Consider the following 25,810-nt stretch of genomic DNA (forward strand, 5'->3'; position numbering starts at 1 on the left):
TAGTGGCCCCTGCAACCTCCAAAAATATCAGGATTTTCTTCCCCAATAACCTGCTAACTCACCCCTGAAATACATACTTATTCACCCTATTTTGTTAATTGGACTCATTTCTCATTTGAAATGCCCATTTTTTGGGGGCCATAAATGTGCGTCTTTAAAAGGTGATTTCTACGAGACCCCACTTTTGCGCGTCGGACCTAAACTTTTCCCGTAAACGCAGAAAAACCGCAATTTTCAGGAGAAACGAGACAGACATCCCCTCCCTCTGCCACCCACCCGCCCAACTGACAGCCAGCCATTAGACATGCACAGATAGTTCTGATGGTCTGTCTGTGATGTCATAAAGGGCCTGCTGATCAATGGGCAGCTTTCTGATTGGCTGCTGTATTTGATTGACAGATGGAAGCTGGCAGCTGATTGGCTGTCTAGCCTAAAGTGCTTTACACACCTCCCTGATGGTACAACTGGCTAAGACTCCACCTCAGCTCATTGGGTAATAAAAAATTTAGAACAATTGATGGATAAAAGCAGGCAGGCCGGCCATTTTGGGACGCTCATTGGACTTGTTTAATGCAATGCACCTTTGTATTTTCACATGCATTCGCTTCATGCTGTAACCACTGTGCATAAAAATTTGGAAACATGGCATACAGTGTATCATTTGGTGTCTAAGTCATGTTTCCCATATTTTCCCTTCCCAGATACAAGCCCGTTTGAGTGTTTGGGGCACTTTTTAGCTAAAATCATCCTACGGGGCCTAACTGCATATGCTAAAGCCTGCCTATTTTGAATGGTCTAGTGGCCCCTGCAACCTCCAAAAATATCAGGACTTACTTCCCCAATAACCTGCTAACTCACCCCTGAAATACATACTTATTCACCCTATTTTGTTAATTGGACTCATTTCTCATTTGAAATACCCATTTTTGGGGGGCCAGAAATGTGCGTCTTTAAAAGGTGATTTCTACGATACCCCACTTTTGCGCGTCGGACCTCAACTTTTCCCGTAAACGCAGAAAAACCGCAATTTTCCGGAGAAACGAGACAGACATCCCCTCCCTCTGCCACCCACCCGCCCAACTGACAGCCAGCCATTAGACATGCACAGATAGTTCTGAGGGTCTGTCTGTGATGTCATAAAGGGCCTGCTGATCAATGGGCAGATTTCTGATTTGCTGCTGTATTTGATTGACAGATGGAAGCTGGCAGCTGATTGGCTGTCTAGCCTAAAGTGCTTTACACACCTCCCTGATGGTACCACTGGCTAAGACTCCACCTCAGCTCATTGGATAATGAAAAATTTAGAACAATTGATGGATGAAAGCAGGCAGGCCGGCCATTTTGGGACGCTCATTGGACTTGTTTAATGCAATGCACCTTTGTATTTTCACATGCATTCGCTTCATGCTGTAACCACTGTGCATAAAAATTTGGAAACATGGCATACAGAGTATCATTTGGTGTCTAAGGCCCTTATTCTAATCGGAACGGTACGGCCCGCGTGCGGCCGTACGGCCGATGTTTTAACACTGCACATGCGCAGAGGTGAATCTGCGCATGTGCAGCCCCCTTCGCCGCAGACGGATTTCGTCCGCCGCAAAGGGGGCGGATAGGGGCGTGAGAGGCATCATGCCCTCATTTCCCTATGTGTACGCCCCGCGTTTCATGGGCGTTCCCATGCAAACGCGGGGCGTATGCATGGTAATGAGGGCATGACGCCCTCATTACCATGACATGGGGGCGAAAAGCTGACGTCGCCGGATGTCAGCTTTCAGCCCCCATACAAGCTACCACACGGACGATTGTCCGTGTGGTCTTAGCTTGCGGGAGCTGCCGCGGCGTGCGGGCCTGCCTTCGATGGTCGACGACCATCGAATGCAGGGGGCAGCTCCCACCATGGTGGAGGCGTAGCCTCCACCATTTTAATGCGGATCGCCAGCCGTCCGTGTACGGACGGCCGTGGCGATCCGTCTGGTGGGCGGCCCTTGGTTTGTGCGGTCGGAGCCCCGTGTGCGGCTCTGACCGCACCAACCAGAATAAGGGCCTATGTCATGTTTCCCATGTTTTTCCTTCCCAGATACTAGCCCGTTTGAGTGTTTGGGGCACTTTTTAGCTAAAATCATCCTACGGGGCCTAACTGCATATGCAAAAGCCTGCCTATTTTGAATGGTCTAGTGGCCCCTGCAACCTCCAAAAATATCAGGACTTACTTCCCCAATAACCTGCTATCTCACCCCTGAAATACATACTTATTCACCCTATTTTGTTAATTGGACTCATTTCTCATTTGAAATGCCCATTTTTGGGGGGCCAGAAATGTGCGTCTTTAAAAGGTGATTTCTACGATATCCCACTTTTGCGCGTCGGACCTCAACTTTTCCCGTAAACGCAGAAAAAACGCAATTTTCAGGAGAAACGAGACAGACATCCCCTCCCTCTGCCACCCACCCGCCCAACTGACAGCCAGCCATTAGACAAACACAGATAGTTCTGAGGGTCTGTCTGTGATGTCATAAAGGGCCTGCTGATCAATGGGCAGCTTTCTGATTGGCTGCTGTATTTGATTGACAGATGGAAGCTGGCAGCTGATTGGCTGTCTAGCCTAAAGTGCTTTACACACCTCCCTGATGGTACAACTGGCTAAGACTCCACCTCAGCTCATTGGGTAATAAAAAATTTAGAACAATTGATGGATAAAAGCAGGCAGGCCGGCCATTTTGGGACGCTCATTGGACTTGTTTAATGCAATGCACCTTTGTATTTTCACATGCATTCGCTTCATGCTGTAACCACTGTGCATAAAAATTTGGAAACATGGCATACAGTGTATCATTTGGTGTCTAAGTCATGTTTCCCATATTTTCCCTTCCCAGATACAAGCCCGTTTGAGTGTTTGGGGCACTTTTTAGCTAAAATCATCCTACGGGGCCTAACTGCATATGCTAAAGCCTGCCTATTTTGAATGGTGTAGTGGCCCCTGCAACCTCCAAAAATATCAGGACTTACTTCCCCAATAACCTGCTAACTCACCCCTGAAATACATACTTATTCACCCTATTTTGTTCATTGGACTCATTTCTCATTTGAAATGCCCATTTTTGGGGGGCCAGAAATGTGCGTCTTTAAAAGGTGATTTCTATGATACCCCACTTTTGCGCGTCGGACCTCAACTTTTCCCGTAAACGCAGAAAAACCGCAATTTTCAGGAGAAACGAGACAGACATCCCCTCCCTCTGCCACCCACCCGCCCAACTGACAGCCAGCCATTAGACATGCACAGATAGTTCTGAGGGTCTGTCTGTGATGTCATAAAGGGCCTGCTGATCAATGGGCAGCTTTCTGATTGGCTGCTGTATTTGATTGACAGATGGAAGCTGGCAGCTGATTTGCTGTCTAGCCTAAAGTGCTTTACACACCTCCCTGATGGTACCACTGGCTAAGACTCCACCTCAGCTCATTGGGTAATGAAAAATGTAGAACAATTGATGGATGAAAGCAGGCAGGCCGGCCATTTTGAGACGCTCAGTGGACTTGTTTAATGCAATGCACCTTTGTATATTCACATGCATTCGCTTCATGCTGTAACCACTGTGCATAAAAATTTGGAAACATGGCATACAGTGTATCATTTGGTGTATAAGTCATGTTTCCCATGTTTTTCCTTCCCAGATACTAGCCCGTTTGAGTGTTTGGGGCACTTTTTAGCTAAAATCATCCTACAGGGCCTAACTGCATATGCTAAAGCCTGCCTATTTTGAATGGTGTAGTGGCCCCTGCAACCTCCAAAAATATCAGGACTTACTTCCCCAATAACCTGCTAACTCACCCCTGAAATACATACTTATTCACCCTATTTTGTTCATTGGACTCATTTCTTATTTGAAATGCCCATTTTTGGGGGGCCAGAAATGTGCATCTTTAAAAGGTGATTTCTACGATACCCCAATTTTGCGCGTCGGACCTCAACTTTTCCGGTAAACGCAGAAAAACCGCAATTTTCAGGAGAAACGAGACAGACATCCCCTCCCTCTGCCACCCACCCGCCCAACTGACAGCCAGCCATTAGACATGCACAGATAGTTCTGAGGGTCTGTCTGTGATGTCATAAAGGGCTGCTGATCAATGAGCAGCTTTCAAATTGGCTGTTGTATTTGATTGACAGATGGAAGCTGGCAGCTGATTGGCTGTCTAGCCTAAAGTGCTTTACACACCTCCCTGATGGTACCATTGGCTAAGACTCCACCACAGCTCATTGGGTAATGAAAAATTTAGAACAATTGATGGATGAAAGCAGGCAGGCCGGCCATTTTGGGACGCTCATTGGACTTGTTTAATGCAATGCACCTTTGTATTTTCACATGCATTCGCTTCATGCTGTAACCACTGTGCATAAAAAATTGAAAACATGGCATACAGTGTATCATTTGGTGTCTAAGTCATGTTTCCCATGTTTTTCCTTCCCAGATACTAGCCCGTTTGAGTGTTTGGGGCACTTTTTAGCTAAAATCATCCTACGGGGCCTAACTGCATATGCTAAAGCCTGCCTATTTTGAATGGTCTAGTGGCCCCTGCAACCTCCAAAAATATCAGGACTTACTTCCCCAATAACCTGCTAACTCACCTCTGAAATACATACTTATTCACCCTATTTTGTTAATGGGACTCATTTCTCATTTGAAATGCCCATTTTTGGGGGGCCAGAAATGTGTGTCTTTAAAAGGTGATGTCTACGATACCCCACTTTTGCGCGTCGGACCTCAACTTTTCCCATAAATGCAGAAAAACCGCAATTTTCAGGAGAAACGAGACAGACATCACCTCCCTCTGCCACCCACCCGCCCAACTGAAAGCCAGCCATTAGACATGCACAGATAGTTCTGAGGGTCTGTCTGTGATGTCATAAAGGGCCTGCTGATCAATGGGCAGCTTTCTGATTGGCTGCTGTATTTGATTGACAGATGGAAGCTGGCAGCTGATTGGCTGTCTAGCCTAAAGTGCTTTACACACCTCCCTGATGGTACCACTGGCTAAGACTCCACCTCAGCTCATTGGGTAATGAAAAATTTAGAACAATTGATGGATGAAAGCAGGCAGGCCGGCCATTTTGGGACGCTCAGTGGACTTGTTTATTGCAATGCACCTTTGTATATTCACATGCATTCGCTTCATGCTGTAACCACTGTGCATAAAAATTTGGAAACATGGCATACAGTGTATCATTTGGTGTCTAAGTCATGTTTCCCATGTTTTTCCTTCCCAGATACTAGCCCGTTTGAGTGTTTGGGGCACTTTTTAGCTAAAATCATCCTACAGGGCCTAACTGCATATGCTAAAGCCTGCCTATTTTGAATGGTGTAGTGGCCCCTGCAACCTCCAAAAATATCAGGACTTACTTCCCCAATAACCTGCTAACTCACCCCTGAAATACATACTTATTCACCCTATTTTGTTCATTGGACTCATTTCTCATTTGAAATGCCCATTTTTGGGGGGCCAGAAATGTGCGTCTTTAAAAGGTGATTTCTACGATACCCCACTTTTGCGCGTCGAACCTCAACTTTTCCCGTAAACGAAGAAAAACCGCAATTTTCAGGAGAAACGAGACAGACATCCCCTCCCTCTGCCACCCACCCGCCCAACTGACAGCCAGCCATTAGACATGCACAGATAGTTCTGAGGGTCTGTCTGTGATGTCATAAAGGGCCTGCTGATTAATGGGCAGTTTTCTGATTGGCTGCTGTATTTGATTGACAGATGGAAGCTGGCAGCTGATTGGCTGTCTAGCCTAAAGTGCTTTACACATCTCCCTGATGGTACCACTGGCTAAGACTCCACCTCAGCTCATTGGGTAATGAAAAATTTAGAACAATTGATGGATGAAAGCAGGCAGGCCGGCCATTTTGGGATGCTCAGTGGACTTGTTTAATGCAATGCACCTTTGTATATTCACATGCATTCGCTTCATGCTATAACCACTGTGCATAAAAAAATGGAAACATGGCATACAGTGTATCATTTGGTGTCTAAGTCATGTTTCCCATATTTTCCCTTCCCAGATACAAGCACTTTTGAGTGTTTGGGGCACTTTTTAGCTAAAATCATCCTACAGGGCCTAACTGCATATGCTAAAGCCTGCCTATTTTGAATGGTGTAGTGGCCCCTGCAACCTCCAAAAATATCAGGACTTACTTCCCCAATAACCTGCTAACTCACCCCTGAAATACATACTTATTCACCCTATTTTGTTCATTGGACTCATTTCTCATTTGAAATGCCCATTTTTGGGGAGCCAGAAATGTGCGTCTTTAAAAGGGGATTTCTATGATACCCCACTTTTGCGCGTCGGACCTCAACTTTTCCCGTAAACGCAGAAAAACCGCAATTTTCAGGAGAAACGAGACAGACATCCCCTCCCTCTGCCACCCACCCGCCCAACTGACAGCCAGCCATTAGACATGCACAGATAGTTCTGAGGGTCTGTCTGTGATGTCATAAAGGGCTGCTGATCAATGAGCAGCTTTCAAATTGGCTGCTGTATTTGATTGACAGATGGAAGCTGGCAGCTGATTGGCTGTCTAGCCTAAAGTGCTTTACACACCTCCCTGATGGTACCATTGGCTAAGACTCCACCACAGCTCATTGGGTAATGAAAAATTTAGAACAATTGATGGATGAAAGCAGACAGGCCGGCCATTATGGGACGCTCAGTGGACTTGTTTAATGCAATGCACCTTTGTATATTCACATGCATTCGCTTCATGCTGTAACCACTGTGCATAAAAATTTGGAAACATGGCATATAGTGTATCATTTGGTGTCTAAGTCATGTTTCCCATGTTTTTCCTTCCCAGATACTAGCCCGTTTGAGTGTTTGGGGCACTTTTTTTAGCTAAAATCCTCCTACAGGGCCTAACTGCATATGCTAAAGCCTGCCTATTTTGAATGGTGTAGTGGCCCCTGCAACCTCCAAAAATATCAGGACTTACTTCCCCAATAACCTGCTAACTCACCCCTGAAATACATACTTATTCACCCTATTTTGTTCATTGGACTCATTTCTCATTTGAAATGCCCATTTTTGGGGGGCCAGAAATGTGCGTCTTTAAAAGGTGATTTCTACGATACCCCACTTTTGCGCGTCGGACCTCAACTTTTCCTGTAAACGCAGAAAAACCGCAATTTTCAGGAGAAACGAGACAGACATTCCCTCCCTCTGCCACCCACCCGCCCAACTGACAGCCAGCCATTAGACATGCACAGATAGTTCTGAGGGTCTGTCTGTGATGTCATAAAGGGCTGCTGATCAATGAGCAGCTTTCAAATTGGCTGCTGTATTTGATTGACAGATGGAAGCTGGCAGCTGATTGGCTGTCTAGCCTAAAGTGCTTTACACACCTCCCTGATGGTACCACTGGCTAAGACTCCACCTCAGCTCATTGGGTAATGAAAAATTTAGAACAATTGATGGATGAAAGCAGGCAGGCCGGCCATTTTGGGACGCTCATTGGACTTGTTTAATGCAATGCACCTTTGTATTTTCACATGCATTCGCTTCATGCTGTAACCACTGTGCATAAAAATTTGGAAACATGGCATACAGTGTATCATTTGGTGTCTAAGTCATGTTTCCCATATTTTCCCTTCCCAGATACAAGCCCGTTTGAGTGTTTGGGGCACTTTTTAGCTAAAATCATCCTACAGGGCCTAACTGCATATGCTAAAGCCTGCCTATTTTGAATGGTGTAGTTGCCCCTGCAACCTCCAAAAATATCAGGATTTACTTCCCCAATAACCTGCTAACTCACCCCTGAAATACATACTTATTCACCCTATTTTGTTAATTGGACTCATTTCTCATTTTAAATGCCCATTTTTGGGGGGCGAATAATGTGCGTCTTTAAAAGGTGATTTCTACGATACCCCACTTTTGCGCGTCGGACCTCAACTTTTCCCGTAAACGCAGAAAAACCGCAATTTTCAGGAGAAACGAGACAGACATCCCCCTCCCTCTGCCACCCACCCACCCAACTGATAGCCAGCCATTAGACATGCACAGATAGTTCTGAGGGTCTGTCTGTGATGTCATAAAGGGCCTGCTGATCAATGGGCAGCTTTCTGATTGGCTGCTGTATTTGATTGACAGATGGAAGCTGGCAGCTGATTGGCTGTCTAGCCTAACGTGCTTTACACATCTCCCTGATGGTACCACTGGCTAAGACTCCACCTCAGCTCATTGGGTAATGAAAAATTTAGAACAATTGATGGATGAAAGCAGGCAGGCCAGCCATTTTGGGACGCTCAGTGGACTTGTTTAATGCAATGCACCTTTGTATATTCACATGCATTCGCTTTATGCTGTAACCACTGTGCATAAAAATTTGGAAACATGGCATACAGTGTATCATTTGGTGTCTAAGTCATGTTTCCCATATTTTCCCTTCCCAGATACAAGCCCGTTTGAGTGTTTGGGGCACTTTTTAGATAAAATCATCCTACAGGGCCTAACTGCATATGCTAAAGCCTGCCTATTTTGAATGGTGTAGTGGCCCCTGCAACCTCCAAAAATATCAGGACTTACTTCCCCAATAACCTGCTAACTCACCCCTGAAATACATACTTATTCACCCTATTTTGTTCATTGGACTCATTTCTCATTTGAAAAGCCCATTTTTGGGGATCCAGAAATGTGCGTCTTTAAAAGGTGATTTCTACGATACCCCACTTTTGCGCGTCGGACCTCAACTTTTCCCGTAAACGCAGAAAAAACGCAATTTTCAGGAGAAACGAGACAGACATCCCCTCCCTCTGCCACCCACCCGCCCAACTGACAGCCAGCCATTAGACATGCACAGATAGTTCTGAGGGTCTGTCTGTGATGTCATAAAGGGCTGCTGATCAATGAGCAGCTTTCAAATTGGCTGCTGTATTTGATTGACAGATGGAAGCTGGCAGCTGATTGGCTGTCTAGCCTAAAGTGCTTTACACACCTCCCTGATGGTACCATTGGCTAAGACTCCACCACAGCTCATTGGGTAATGAAAAATTTAGAACAATTGATGGATGAAAGCAGACAGGCCGGCCATTATGGGACGCTCAGTGGACTTGTTTAATGCAATGCACCTTTGTATATTCACATGCATTCGCTTCATGCTGTAACCACTGTGCATAAAAATTTGGAAACATGGCATATAGTGTATCATTTGGTGTCTAAGTCATGTTTCCCATGTTTTTCCTTCCCAGATACTAGCCCGTTTGAGTGTTTGGGGCACTTTTTTTAGCTAAAATCCTCCTACAGGGCCTAACTGCATATGCTAAAGCCTGCCTATTTTGAATGGTGTAGTGGCCCCTGCAACCTCCAAAAATATCAGGACTTACTTCCCCAATAACCTGCTAACTCACCCCTGAAATACATACTTATTCACCCTATTTTGTTCATTGGACTCATTTCTCATTTGAAATGCCCATTTTTGGGGGGCCAGAAATGTGCGTCTTTAAAAGGTGATTTCTACGATACCCCACTTTTGCGCGTCGGACCTCAACTTTTCCTGTAAACGCAGAAAAACCGCAATTTTCAGGAGAAACGAGACAGACATTCCCTCCCTCTGCCACCCACCCGCCCAACTGACAGCCAGCCATTAGACATGCACAGATAGTTCTGAGGGTCTGTCTGTGATGTCATAAAGGGCTGCTGATCAATGAGCAGCTTTCAAATTGGCTGCTGTATTTGATTGACAGATGGAAGCTGGCAGCTGATTGGCTGTCTAGCCTAAAGTGCTTTACACACCTCCCTGATGGTACCACTGGCTAAGACTCCACCTCAGCTCATTGGGTAATGAAAAATTTAGAACAATTGATGGATGAAAGCAGGCAGGCCGGCCATTTTGGGACGCTCATTGGACTTGTTTAATGCAATGCACCTTTGTATTTTCACATGCATTCGCTTCATGCTGTAACCACTGTGCATAAAAATTTGGAAACATGGCATACAGTGTATCATTTGGTGTCTAAGTCATGTTTCCCATATTTTCCCTTCCCAGATACAAGCCCGTTTGAGTGTTTGGGGCACTTTTTAGCTAAAATCATCCTACAGGGCCTAACTGCATATGCTAAAGCCTGCCTATTTTGAATGGTGTAGTTGCCCCTGCAACCTCCAAAAATATCAGGATTTACTTCCCCAATAACCTGCTAACTCACCCCTGAAATACATACTTATTCACCCTATTTTGTTAATTGGACTCATTTCTCATTTTAAATGCCCATTTTTGGGGGGCGAATAATGTGCGTCTTTAAAAGGTGATTTCTACGATACCCCACTTTTGCGCGTCGGACCTCAACTTTTCCCGTAAACGCAGAAAAACCGCAATTTTCAGGAGAAACGAGACAGACATCCCCCTCCCTCTGCCACCCACCCACCCAACTGATAGCCAGCCATTAGACATGCACAGATAGTTCTGAGGGTCTGTCTGTGATGTCATAAAGGGCCTGCTGATCAATGGGCAGCTTTCTGATTGGCTGCTGTATTTGATTGACAGATGGAAGCTGGCAGCTGATTGGCTGTCTAGCCTAACGTGCTTTACACATCTCCCTGATGGTACCACTGGCTAAGACTCCACCTCAGCTCATTGGGTAATGAAAAATTTAGAACAATTGATGGATGAAAGCAGGCAGGCCAGCCATTTTGGGACGCTCAGTGGACTTGTTTAATGCAATGCACCTTTGTATATTCACATGCATTCGCTTTATGCTGTAACCACTGTGCATAAAAATTTGGAAACATGGCATACAGTGTATCATTTGGTGTCTAAGTCATGTTTCCCATATTTTCCCTTCCCAGATACAAGCCCGTTTGAGTGTTTGGGGCACTTTTTAGATAAAATCATCCTACAGGGCCTAACTGCATATGCTAAAGCCTGCCTATTTTGAATGGTGTAGTGGCCCCTGCAACCTCCAAAAATATCAGGACTTACTTCCCCAATAACCTGCTAACTCACCCCTGAAATACATACTTATTCACCCTATTTTGTTCATTGGACTCATTTCTCATTTGAAAAGCCCATTTTTGGGGATCCAGAAATGTGCGTCTTTAAAAGGTGATTTCTACGATACCCCACTTTTGCGCGTCGGACCTCAACTTTTCCCGTAAACGCAGAAAAAACGCAATTTTCAGGAGAAACGAGACAGACATCCCCTCCCTCTGCCACCCACCCGCCCAACTGACAGCCAGCCATTAGACATGCACAGATAGTTCTGAGGGTCTGTCTGTGATGTCATAAAGGGCCTGCTGATCAATGGGCAGCTTTCTGATTGGCTGCTGTATTTGATTGACAGATGGAAGCTGGCAGCTGATTTGCTGTCTAGCCTAAAGTGCTTTACACACCTCCTTGATGGTACCACTGGCTAAGACTCCACCTCAGCTCATTGGGTAATGAAAAATTTAGAACAATTGATGGATGAAAGCAGGCAGGCCGGCCATTTTGGGACGCTCAGTGGACTTGTTTAATGCAATGCAACTTTGTATATTCACATGCATTCGCTTCATGCTGTAACCACTGTGCATAAAAATTTGGAAACATGGCATACAGTGTATCATTTGGTGTCTAAGTCATGTTTCCCATGTTTTTCCTTCCCAGATACTAGCCCGTTTGAGTGTTTGGGGCACTTTTTAGCTAAAATCATGATACAGGGCCTAACTGCATACAGTATGCTAAAGCCTGCCTATTTTGAATGGTGTAGTGGCCCCTGCAACCTCCAAAAATATCAGGACTTACTTCCCCAATAACCTGCTAACTCACCCCTGAAATACATACTTATTCACCCTATTTTGTTCATTGGACTCATTTCTCATTTGAAATGCCCATTTTTGGGGAGCCAAAAATGTGCGTCTTTAAAAGGTGATTTCTACGATACCCCACTTTTGCGCGTCGGACCTCAACTTTTCCCGTAAACGCAGAAAAACCGCAATTTTCAGGAGAAACAAGACAGACATCCCCTCCCTCTGCCACCCACCCGCCCAACTGAAAGCCAGCCATTAGACATGCACAGATAGTTCTGAGGGTCTGTCTGTGATGTTATAAAGGGCCTGCTGATCAATGGGCAGCTTTCTGATTGGCTGCTGTATTTGATTGACAGATGGAAGCTGGCAGCTGATTGGCTGTCTAGCCTAACGTGCTTTACACATCTCCCTGATGGTACCACTGGCTAAGACTCCACCTCAGCTCATTGGGTAATGAAAAAATTAGAACAATTGATGGATGAAAGCAGGCAGGCCAGCCATTTTGGGACGCTCAGTGGACTTGTTTAATGCAATGCACCTTTGTATATTCACATGCATTCGCTTCATGCTGTAACCACTGTGCATAAAAATTTGGAAACATGGCATACAGTGTATCATTTGGTGTCTAAGTCATGTTTCCCATATTTTCCCTTCCCAGATGCAAGCCCGTTTGAGTGTTTGGGGCACTTTTTAGCTAAAATCATCCTACAGGGCCTAACTGCATATGCTAAAGCCTGCCTATTTTGAATGGTGTAGTGGCCCCTGCAACCTCCAAAAATATCAGGATTTACTTCCCCAATAACCTGCTAACTCACCCCTGAAATACATACTTATTCACCCTATTTTATTAATTGGACTCATTTCTCATTTGAAATGCCCATTTTTGGGGGGCTAGTAATGTGCGTCTTTAAAAGGTGATTTCTACGATACCCCACTTTTGCTCGTCGGACCTCAACTTTTCCCGTAAACGCAGAAAAACCGCAATTTTCAGGAGAAACGAGACAGACATCCCCTCCCTCTGCCACCCACCCACCCAACTGATAGCCAGCCATTAGACATGCACAGATAGTTCTGAGGGTCTGTCTGTGATGTCATAAAGGGCCTGCTGATCAATGGGCAGCTTTCTGATTGGCTGCTGTATTTGATTGACAGATGGAAGCTGGCAGCTGATTGGCTGTCTAGCCTAACGTGCTTTACACATCTCCCTGATGGTACCACTGGCTAAGACTCCACCTCAGCTCATTGGGTAATGAAAAATTTAGAACAATTGATGGATGAAAGCAGGCAGGCCAGCCATTTTGGGACGCTCAGTGGACTTGTTTAATGCAATGCACCTTTGTATATTCACATGCATTCGCTTCATGCTGTAACCACTGTGCATAAAAATTTGGAAACATGGCATACAGTGTATCATTTGGTGTCTAAGTCATGTTTCCCATATTTTCCCTTCCCAGATACAAGCCCGTTTGAGTGTTTGGGGCACTTTTTAGCTAAAATCATCCTACAGGGCCTAACTGCATATGCTAAAGCCTGCCTATTTTGAATGGTGTAGTGGCCCCTGCAACCTCCAAAAATATCAGGACTTACTTCCCCAATAACCTGCTAACTCACCCCTGAAATACATACTTATTTACCCTATTTTGTTCATTGGACTCATTTCTCATTTGAAAAGCCCATTTTTGGGGAGCCAGAAATGTGCGTCTTTAAAAGGTGATTTCTACGATACCCCACTTTTGCGCGTCGGACCTCAACTTTTCCCGTAAACGCAGAAAAACCGCAATTTTCAGGAGAAACGAGACAGACATCCCCTCCCTCTGCCACCCACCCACCCAACTGATAGCCAGCCATTAGACATGCACAGATAGTTCTGAGGGTCTGTCTGGGATGTCATAAAGGGCCTGCTGATCAATGGGCAGCTTTCTGATTGGCTGCTGTATTTGATTGACAGATGGAAGCTGGCAGCTGATTGGCTGTCTAGCCTAACGTGCTTTACACATCTCCCTGATGGTACCACTGGCTAAGACTCCACCTCAGCTCATTGGGTAATGAAAAATTTAGAACAATTGATGGATGAAAGCAGGCAGGCCAGCCATTTTGGGACGCTCAGTGGACTTGTTTAATGCAATGCACCTTTGTATATTCACATGCATTCGCTTCATGCTGTAACCACTGTGCATAAAAATTTGGAAACATGGCATACAGTGTATCATTTGGTGTCTAAGTCATGTTTCCCATATTTTCCCTTCCCAGATACAAGCCCGTTTGAGTGTTTGGGGCACTTTTTAGCTAAAATCATCCTACAGGGCCTAACTGCATATGCTAAAGCCTGCCTATTTTGAATGGTGTAGTGGCCCCTGCAACCTCCAAAAATATCAGGACTTACTTCCCCAATAACCTGCTAACTCACCCCTGAAATACATACTTATTTACCCTATTTTGTTCATTGGACTCATTTCTCATTTGAAAAGCCCATTTTTGGGGAGCCAGAAATGTGCGTCTTTAAAAGGTGATTTCTACGATACCCCACTTTTGCGCGTCGGACCTCAACTTTTCCCGTAAACGCAGAAAAAACGCAATTTTCAGGAGAAACGAGACAGACATCCCCTCCCTCTGCCACCCACCCGCCCAACTGATAGCCAGCCATTAGACATGCACAGATAGTTCTGAGGGTCTGTCTGTGATGTCATAAAGGGCCTGCTGATCAATGGGCAGCTTTCTGATTGGCTGCTGTATTTGATTGACAGATGGAAGCTGGAAGCTGATTTGCTGTCTAGCCTAAAGTGCTTTACACACCTCCTTGATGGTACCACTGGCTAAGACTCCACCTCAGCTCATTGGGTAATGAAAAATTTAGAACAATTGATGGATGAAAGCAGGCAGGCCGGCCATTTTGGGACGCTCAGTGGACTTGTTTAATGCAATGCACCTTTGTATATTCACATGCATTCGCTTCATGCTGTAACCACTGTGCATAAAAATTTGGAAACATGGCATACAGTGTATCATTTGGTGTCTAAGTCATGTTTCCCATGTTTTTCCTTCCCAGATACTAGCCCGTTTGAGTGTTTGGGGCACTTTTTAGCTAAAATCATCCTACAGGGCCTAACTGCATATGCTAAAGCCTGCCTATTTTGAATGGTGTAGTGGCCCCTGCAACCTCCAAAAATATCAGGACTTACTTCCCCAATAACCTGCTAACTCACCCCTGAAATACATACTTATTCACCCTATTTTGTTCATTGGACTCATTTCTCATTTGAAATGCCTATTTTTGGGGAGCCAGAAATGTGCGTCTTTAAAAGGTGATTTCTACGATACCCCACTTTTGTGCGTCGAACCTCAACTTTTCCCGTAAACGCAGAAAAACCGCAATTTTCAGGAGAAACGAGACAGACATCCCCTCCCTCTGCCACCCACCCGCCCAACTGAAGCTCAGCCATTAGACATGCACAGATAGTTCTGAGGGTCTGTCTGTGATGTCATAAAGGGCCTGCTGATCAATGGGCAGCTTTCTGATTGGCTGCTGTATTTGATTGACAGATAGAAGCTGGCAGCTGATTGGCTGTCTAGCCTAAAGTGCTTTACACACCTCCCTGATGGTACCACTGGCTAAGACTCCACCTCAGCTCATTGGGTAATGAAAAATTTAGAACAATTGATGGATGAAAGCAGGCAGGCCGGCCATTTTGGAACGCTCATTGTACTTGTTTAATGCAATGCACCTTTGTATTTTCACATGCATTCGCTTCATGCTGTAACCACTGTGCATAAAAAATTGAAAACATGGCATACAGTGTATCATTTGGTGTCTAAGTCATGTTTCCCATGTTTTTCCTTCCCAGATACTAGCCCGTTTGAGTGTTTGGGGCACTTTTTAGCTAAAATCATCCTACGGGGCCTAACTGCATATGCTAAAGCCTGCCTATTTTGAATGGTCTAGTGGCCCCTGCAACCTCCAAAAATATCAGGACTTACTTCCCCAATAACCTGCTAACTCACCCCTGAAATACATACTTATTCACCCTATTTTGTTAATTGGACTCATTTCTCATTTGAAAAGCCCATTTTTGGGGGGCCAGAAATGTGCGTCTTTAAAAGGTGATTTCTACGATACCCCACTTTTGCGCGTCGGACCTCAACTTTTCCCGTAAATGCAGAAAAAAGGCAATTTTCAGGAGAAACGAGACAGACATCCCCTCCCTCTGCCACCCACCCGCCCAACTGAAAGCCAGCCATTAGACATGCACACATAGTTCTGAGGGTCTGTCTGTGATGTCATAAAGGGCCTGCTGATCAATGGGCAGCTTTCTGATTGGCTGCTGTATTTGATTGACAGATGGAAGCTGGCAGCTGATTGGCTGTCTAGCCTAAAGTGCTTTACACACCTCCCTGATGGTACCACTGGCTAAGACTCCACCTCAGCTCATTGGGTAATGAAAAATTTAGAACAATTGATCGATGAAAGCAGGCAGGCCGGCCATTTTGGGACGCTCAGTGGACTTGTTTAATGCAATGCACCTTTGTATATTCACATGCATTTGCTTCATGCTGTAACCACTGTGCATAAAAATTTGGAAACATGGCATACAGTGTATCATTTGGTGTCTAAGTCATGTTTCCCATGTTTTTCCTTCCCAGATACTAGCCCGTTTGAATGTTTGGGGCACTTTTTAGCTAAAATCATCCTACGGGGCCTAACTGCATATGCTAAAGCCTGCCTATTTTGAATGGTGTAGTGGCCCCTGCAACCTCCAAAAATATCAGGACTTACTTCCCCAATAACCTGCTAACTCACCCCTGAAATACATACTTATTCACCCTATTTTGTTCATTGGACTCATTTCTCATTTGAAATGCCCATTTTTGGGAGGCGAGTAATGTGCGTCTTTAAAAGGTGATTTCTACGATACCCCACTTTTGCGCGTCGGACCTCAACTTTTCCCGTAAACGCAGAAAAACCTCAATTTTCAGGAGAAACGAGACAGACATCCCCTCCCTCTGCCACCCACCCGCCCAACTGAAAGCCAGCCATTAGACATGCACAGATAGTTCTGAGGGTCTGTCTGTGATGTCATAAAGGGCCTGCTGATCAATGGGCAGCTTTCTGATTGGCTGCTGTATTTGATTGACAGATGGAAGCTGGCAGCTGATTGGCTGTCTAGCCTAACGTGCTTTACACATCTCCCTGATGGTACCACTGGCTAAGACTCCACCTCAGCTCATTGGGTAATGAAAAATTTAGAACAATTGATGGATGAAAGCAGGCAGGCCGGCCATTTTGGGACGTTCAGTGGACTTGTTTAATGCAATGCACCTTGTATATTCACATGCATTCGCTTCATGCTGTAACCACTGTGCATAAAAATTTGGAAACAAGGCATACAGTGTATCATTTGGTGTCTGTCATGTTTCCCATGTTTTTCCTTCCCAGATACTATCCCGTTTAAGTGTTTGGAGCACTTTTTAGCTAAAATCATCCTACAGGGCCTAACTGCATATGCTAAAGCCTGCCTATTTTGAATGGTGTAGTGGCCCCTGCAACCTCCAAAAATATCAGGACTTACTTCCCCAATAACCTGCTAACTCACCCCTGAAATACATACTTATTCACCCTATTTTGTTCATTGGACTCATTTCTCATTTGAAATTCCCATTTTTGGGGGGCCAGAAATGTGCGTCTTTAAAAGGTGATTTCTACGATACCCCACTTTTGCGCGTCGGACCTCAACTTTTCCCGTAAACGCAGAAAAACCGCAATTTTCAGGAGAAACGAGACAGACATCCCCTCCCTCTGCCACCCACCCGCCCAACTGACAGCCAGCCATTAGACATGCACAGATAGTTCTGAGGGTCTGTCTGTGATGTCATAAAGGGCTGCTGATCAATGGGCAGCTTTCAAATTGGCTGCTGTATTTGATTGACAGATGGAAGCTGGCAGCTGATTTGCTGTCTAGCCTAAAGTGCTTTACACACCTCCCTGATGGTACCACTGGCTAAGACTCCACCTCAGCTCATTGGGTAATGAAAAATTTAGAACAATTGATGGATGAAAGCAGGCAGGCCGGCCATTTTGGGACGCTCAGTGGACTTGTTTAATGCAATGCACCTTTGTATATTCAGATGCATTCGCTTCATGCTGTAACCACTGTGCATAAAAATTTGGAAACATGGCATACAGTGTATCATTTGCTGTCTTAGTCATGTTTCCCATATTTTCCCTTCCCAGATACAAGCCTGTTTGAGTGTTTGGGGCACTTTTTAGCTAAAATCATCCTACAGGGCCTAACTGCATATGCTAAAGCCTGCCTATTTTGAATCGTGTAGTGGCCCCTGCAACCTCCAAAAATATCAGGACTTACTTTCCCAATAACCTGCTAACTCACCCCTGAAATACATACTTATTCACGCTATTTTGTTCATTGGACTCATTTCTCATTTGAAATGCCCATTTTTGGGGAGCCAGAAATGTGCGTCTTTAAAAGGTGATTTCTACGATACCCCACTTTTGCGCGTTGAACCTCAACTTTTCCCGTAAACGCAGAAAAACCGCATTTTTCAGGAGAAACGAGACAGACATCCCCTCCCTCTGACCACCCACCCGCCCAACTGAAAGCCAGCCATTAGACATGCACAGATAGTTCTGAGGGTCTGTCTGTGATGTCATAAAGGGCCTGCTGATCAATGGGCAGCTTTCTGATTGGCTGCTGTATTTGATTGACAGATGGAAGCTGGCAGCTGATTGGCTGTCTAGCCTAACGTGCTTTACACATCTCCCTGATGGTACCACTGGCTAAGACTCCACCTCAGCTCATTGGGTAATGAAAAATTTAGAACAATTGATGGATGAAAGCAGGCAGGCCAGCCATTTTGGGACGCTCAGTGGACTTGTTTAATGCAATGCACCTTTGTATATTCACATGCATTCGCTTCATGCTGTAACCACTGTGCATAAAAATTTGGAAACATGGCATACAGTGTATCATTTGGTGTCTAAGTCATGTTTCCCATGTTTTTCCTTCCCAGATACTAGCCCGTTTGAGTGTTTGGGGCACTTTTTAGCTAAAATCATCCTACGGGGCCTAAATGCATATGCTAAAGCCTGCCTATTTTGAATGGTCTAGTGACCCCTGCAACCTCCAAAAATATCAGGACTTACTTCCCCAATAACCTGCTAACTCACCCCTGAAATACATACTTATTCAGCCTATTTTGTTAATTGGACTCATTTCTCATTTGAAATGCCAATTTTTGGGGGGCCAGAAATGTGCCTCTTTAAAATGTGATTTCTACGATACCCCACTTTTGCGCGTCGGACCTTAACTTTTCCCGTAAACGCAGAAAAAACGCAATTTTCAGGAGAAACGATACAGACATCCCCTCCCTCTGCCACCCACCCGCCCAACTGAAAGCCAGCCATTAGACATGCACAGATAGTTCTGAGGGTCTGTCTGTGATGTCATAAAGGGCCTGCTGATCAATGGGCAGCTTTCTGATTGGCTGCTGTATTTGATTGACAGATGGAAGCTGGCAGCTGATTGGCTGTCTAGCCTAAAGTGCTTTACACACCTCCCTGATGGTACCACTGGCTAAGACTCCACCTCAGCTCATTGGGTAATGAAAAATTTAGAACAATTGATGGATGAAAGCAGGCAGGCCGGCCATTTTGGGACGCTCAGTGGACTTGTTTAATGCAATGCACCTTTGTATATTCACATGCATTCACTTCATGCTGTAACCACTGTGCATAAAAATTTGGAAACATGGCATACAGTGTATCATTTGGTGTCTAAGTCATGTTTCCCATGTTTTTCCTTCCCAGATACTAGCCCGTTTGAATGTTTGGGGCACTTTTTAGCTAAAATCATCCTACGGGGCCTAACTGCATATGCTAAAGCCTGCCTATTTTGAATGGTGTAGTGGCCCCTGCAACCTCCAAAAATATCAGGACTTACTTCCCCAATAACCTGCTAACTCACCCCTGAAATACATACTTATTCACCCTATTTTGTTCATTGGACTCATTTCTCATTTGAAATGCCCATTTTTGGGAGGCGAGTAATGTGCGTCTTTAAAAGGTGATTTCTACGATACCCCACTTTTGCGCGTCGGACCTCAACTTTTCCCGTAAACGCAGAAAAACCTCAATTTTCAGGAGAAACGAGACAGACATCCCCTCCCTCTGCCACCCACCCGCCCAACTGAAAGCCAGCCATTAGACATGCACAGATAGTTCTGAGGGTCTGTCTGTGATGTCATAAAGGGCCTGCTGATCAATGGGCAGCTTTCTGATTGGCTGCTGTATTTGATTGACAGATGGAAGCTGGCAGCTGATTGGCTGTCTAGCCTAACGTGCTTTACACATCTCCCTGATGGTACCACTGGCTTCATCCTTGAAGAAGACCGCACAGCGGTTGAAACGCGTTGGACATTCGCATTCGCATTCAGACATCCGCCACCTACAAGTCTCCTCCCGGCTGGGAGTAGAGCTTGCACCAGGACGTAGTTGAACGCGGCCGGGGTTGCCCTGGCAACCAGGCGCCGGGACCCAGAAGCTGCGCACACGTCATCACACCAGAGCCCGGCACACAGCACAGCTCACACGCTGTCAGTGCTCCGGCTAGGATACTCACAGGAACGCCGCGGGACCGTCCGTGACGACCACACAGACACAGGTGAGAGGTGCACTGCGGGGGGACGGGACGCCAGCCCCTCGCACCACCCCCTGTGCCACTTTTTCTTCACACTTCGACTTTCCCTCCCGTCTGCAGTTGCGGACCCTCATACCCCGCACAGTTACAGACCAGCACAAACCCTCATTCCCCGTGCTGCTATCCCTCTGCCCTCCCCTTCAGTGACTAAGTACCCACACCAGTGGGACCTGGACTCACATTGCATATTGCTTATTCAATAAAGCAACCGTGCTTTCACAATACCTCTCAGACCCTTCATTATGATTACCATCTTTTGCACCACACCTGGGTATTGATATCATTGGTATACACCACTAATAGCAATTTTCTGTGCACCCACAGAAGTTTTGTTAGGAGGCGAGCGCATTGTATACCCCATCTCCTTTACAGAATTCTTGTGAGCTTGGACAGCTCAATACTTTGCAGCCCCTTCGCTTACTAGGTAACTGAGCGCTAGCTAACCCCCTATTCCTAATTGATGGATGAAAGCAGGCAGGCCGGCCATTTTGGGACGTTCAGTGGACTTGTTTAATGCAATGCACCTTGTATATTCACATGCATTCGCTTCATGCTGTAACCACTGTGCATAAAAATTTGGAAACAAGGCATACAGTGTATCATTTGGTGTCTGTCATGTTTCCCATGTTTTTCCTTCCCAGATACTATCCCGTTTAAGTGTTTGGAGCACTTTTTAGCTAAAATCATCCTACAGGGCCTAACTGCATATGCTAAAGCCTGCCTATTTTGAATGGTGTAGTGGCCCCTGCAACCTCCAAAAATATCAGGACTTACTTCCCCAATAACCTGCTAACTCACCCCTGAAATACATACTTATTCACCCTATTTTGTTCATTGGACTCATTTCTCATTTGAAATTCCCATTTTTGGGGGGCCAGAAATGTGCGTCTTTAAAAGGTGATTTCTACGATACCCCACTTTTGCGCGTCGGACCTCAACTTTTCCCGTAAACGCAGAAAAACCGCAATTTTCAGGAGAAACGAGACAGACATCCCCTCCCTCTGCCACCCACCCGCCCAACTGACAGCCAGCCATTAGACATGCACAGATAGTTCTGAGGGTCTGTCTGTGATGTCATAAAGGGCTGCTGATCAATGGGCAGCTTTCAAATTGGCTGCTGTATTTGATTGACAGATGGAAGCTGGCAGCTGATTTGCTGTCTAGCCTAAAGTGCTTTACACACCTCCCTGATGGTACCACTGGCTAAGACTCCACCTCAGCTCATTGGGTAATGAAAAATTTAGAACAATTGATGGATGAAAGCAGGCAGGCCGGCCATTTTGGGACGCTCAGTGGACTTGTTTAATGCAATGCACCTTTGTATATTCACATGCATTCGCTTCATGCTGTAACCACTGTGCATAAAAATTTGGAAACATGGCATACAGTGTATCATTTGCTGTCTTAGTCATGTTTCCCATATTTTCCCTTCCCAGATACAAGCCTGTTTGAGTGTTTGGGGCACTTTTTAGCTAAAATCATCCTACAGGGCCTAACTGCATATGCTAAAGCCTGCCTATTTTGAATCGTGTAGTGGCCCCTGCAACCTCCAAAAATATCAGGACTTACTTTCCCAATAACCTGCTAACTCACCCCTGAAATACATACTTATTCACGCTATTTTGTTCATTGGACTCATTTCTCATTTGAAATGCCCATTTTTGGGGAGCCAGAAATGTGCGTCTTTAAAAGGTGATTTCTACGATACCCCACTTTTGCGCGTTGAACCTCAACTTTTCCCGTAAACGCAGAAAAACCGCATTTTTCAGGAGAAACGAGACAGACATCCCCTCCCTCTGACCACCCACCCGCCCAACTGAAAGCCAGCCATTAGACATGCACAGATAGTTCTGAGGGTCTGTCTGTGATGTCATAAAGGGCCTGCTGATCAATGGGCAGCTTTCTGATTGGCTGCTGTATTTGATTGACAGATGGAAGCTGGCAGCTGATTGGCTGTCTAGCCTAACGTGCTTTACACATCTCCCTGATGGTACCACTGGCTAAGACTCCACCTCAGCTCATTGGGTAATGAAAAATTTAGAACAATTGATGGATGAAAGCAGGCAGGCCAGCCATTTTGGGACGCTCAGTGGACTTGTTTAATGCAATGCACCTTTGTATATTCACATGCATTCGCTTCATGCTGTAACCACTGTGCATAAAAATTTGGAAACATGGCATACAGTGTATCATTTGGTGTCTAAGTCATGTTTCCCATGTTTTTCCTTCCCAGATACTAGCCCGTTTGAGTGTTTGGGGCACTTTTTAGCTAAAATCATCCTACGGGGCCTAAATGCATATGCTAAAGCCTGCCTATTTTGAATGGTCTAGTGACACCTGCAACCTCCAAAAATATCAGGACTTACTTCCCCAATAACCTGCTAACTCACCCCTGAAATACATACTTATTCAGCCTATTTTGTTAATTGGACTCATTTCTCATTTGAAATGCCAATTTTTGGGGGGCCAGAAATGTGCCTCTTTAAAATGTGATTTCTACGATACCCCACTTTTGCGCGTCGGACCTTAACTTTTCCCGTAAACGCAGAAAAAACGCAATTTTCAGGAGAAACGAGACAGACATCCCCTCCCTCTGCCACCCACCCGCCCAACTGAAAGCCAGCCATTAGACATGCACAGATAGTTCTGAGGGTCTGTCTGTGATGTCATAAAGGGCCTGCTGATCAATGGGCAGCTTTCTGATTGGCTGCTGTATTTGATTGACAGATGGAAGCTGGCAGCTGATTGGCTGTCTAGCCTAAAGTGCTTTACACACCTCCCTGATGGTACCACTGGCTAAGACTCCACCTCAGCTCATTGGGTAATGAAAAATTTAGAACAATTGATGGATGAAAGCAGGCAGGCCGGCCATTTTGGGACGCTCAGTGGACTTGTTTAATGCAATGCACCTTTGTATATTCACATGCATTCACTTCATGCTGTAACCACTCTGCATAAAAATTTGGAAACATGGCATACAGTGTATCATTTGGTGTCTAAGTCATGTTTCCCATGTTTTTCCTTCCCAGATACTAGCCCGTTTGAGTGTTTGGGGCACTTTTTAGCTAAAATAATCCTACAGGGCCTAACTGCATATGCTAAAGCCTGCCTATTTTGAATGGTGTAGTGGCCCCTGCAACCTCCAAAAATATCAGGACTTACTTCCCCAATAACCTGCTAACTCACCCCTGAAATACATACTTATTCACCCTATTTTGTTAATTGGACTCATTTCTCATTTGAAATGCCCATTTTTGGGGGGCCAGAAATGTGCGTCTTTAAAAGGTGATTTCTACGATACCCCACTTTTGCGCGTCGGACCTCAACTTTTCCTGTAAACGCAGAAAAACCGCAATTTTCAGGAGAAACGAGACAGACATCCCCTCCCTCTGCCACCCACCCGCCCAACTGACAGCCAGCCATTAGACATGCACAGATAGTTCTGAGGGTCTGTCTGTGATGTCATAAAGGGCTGCTGATCAATGAGCAGCTTTCAAATTGGCTGCTGTATTTGATTGACAGATGGAAGCTGGCAGCTGATTGGCTGTCTAGCCTAAAGTGCTTTACACACCTCCTTGATGGTACCACTGGCTAAGACTCCACCTCAGCTCATTGGGTAATGAAAAATTTAGAACAATTGATGGATGAAAGCAGGCAGGCCGGCCATTTTGGGACGCTCAGTGGACTTGTTTAATGCAATGCACCTTTGTATATTCACATGCATTCGCTTCATGCTGTAACCACTGTGCATAAAAATTTGGAAACATGGCATACAGTGTATCATTTGGTGTCTAAGTCATGTTTCCCATGTTTTTCCTTCCCAGATACTAGCCCGTTTGAGTGTTTGGGGCACTTTTTAGCTAAAATCATCCTACAGGGCCTAACTGCATATGCTAAAGCCTGCCTATTTTGAATGGTGTAGTGGCCCCTGCAACCTCCAAAAATATCAGGACTTACTTCCCCAATAACCTGCTAACTCACCCCTGAAATACATACTTATTCACCCTATTTTGTTCATTGGACTCATTTCTCATTTTAAATGCCCATTTTTGGGGGGCCAGAAATGTGCGTCTTTAAAAGGTGATTTCTACGATACCCCACTTTTGGGCGTCGGACCTCAACTTTTCCCGTAAACGCAGAAAAACCGCAATTTTCAGGAGAAACGAGACAGACATCCCCTCCCTCTGCCACCCACCCGCCCAACTGACAGCCAGCCATTAGACATGCACAGATAGTTCTGAGGGTCTGTCTGTGATGTCATAAAGGGCTGCTGATCAATGGGCAGCTTTCAAATTGGCTGCTGTATTTGATTGACAGATGGAAGCTGGCAGCTGATTGGCTGTCTAGCCTAAATTGCTTTACACACCTCCCTGATGGTACCACTGGCTAAGACTTCACCTCAGCTCATTGGGTAATGAAAAATTTAGAACAATTGATGGATGAAAGCAGGCAGGCCGGCCATTTTGTGACGCTCAGTGGACTTGTTTAATGCAATGCACCTTTGTATATTCACATGCATTCGCTTCATGCTGTAACCACTGTGCATAAAAATTTGGAAACATGGCATACAGTGTATCATTTGGTGTCTAAGTCATGTTTCCCATATTTTCCCTTCCCAGATACAAGCCCGTTTGAGTGTTTGGGGCACTTTTTAGCTAAAATCATCCTACAGGGCCTAACTGCATATACTAAAGCCTGCCTATTTTGAATGGTGTAGTGGCCCCTGCAACCTTCAAAAATATCAGGACTTACTTCCCCAATAACCTGCTAACTCACCCCTGAAATACATACTTATTCACCCTATTTTGTTCATTGGACTCATTTCTCATTTGAAATGCCCATTTTTGGGGGGCGATTAATGTGCGTCTTTAAAAGGTGATTTCTACGATACCCCACTTTTGCGCGTCGGACCTCAACTTTTCCCGTAAACGCAGAAAAAACACAATTTTCAGGAGAAACGAGACAGACATCCCCTCCCTCTGCCACCCACCCGCCCAACTGATAGCCAGCCATTAGACATGCACAGATAGTTCTGAGGGTCTGTCTGTGATGTCATAAAGGGCCTGCTGATCAATGGGCAGCTTTCTGATTGGCTGCTGTATTTGATTGACAGATGGAAGCTGGCAGCTGATTGGCTGTCTAGCCTAACGTGCTTTACAAATCTCCCTGATGGTACCACTGGCTAAGACTCCACCTCAGCTTATTGGGTAATGAAAAATTGAGAACAATTGATGGATGAAAGCAGGCAGGCCAGCCATTTTGGGACGCTCAGTGGACTTGTTTAATGCAATGCACCTTTGTATATTCACATGCATTCGCTTCATGCTGT

The sequence above is a fragment of the Crinia signifera genome, chromosome 6 (assembly GCF_055691185.1).
Source record: "Crinia signifera chromosome 6, ASM5569118v1, whole genome shotgun sequence".
Classification (NCBI taxonomy): Eukaryota; Metazoa; Chordata; class Amphibia; order Anura; family Myobatrachidae; genus Crinia; species Crinia signifera.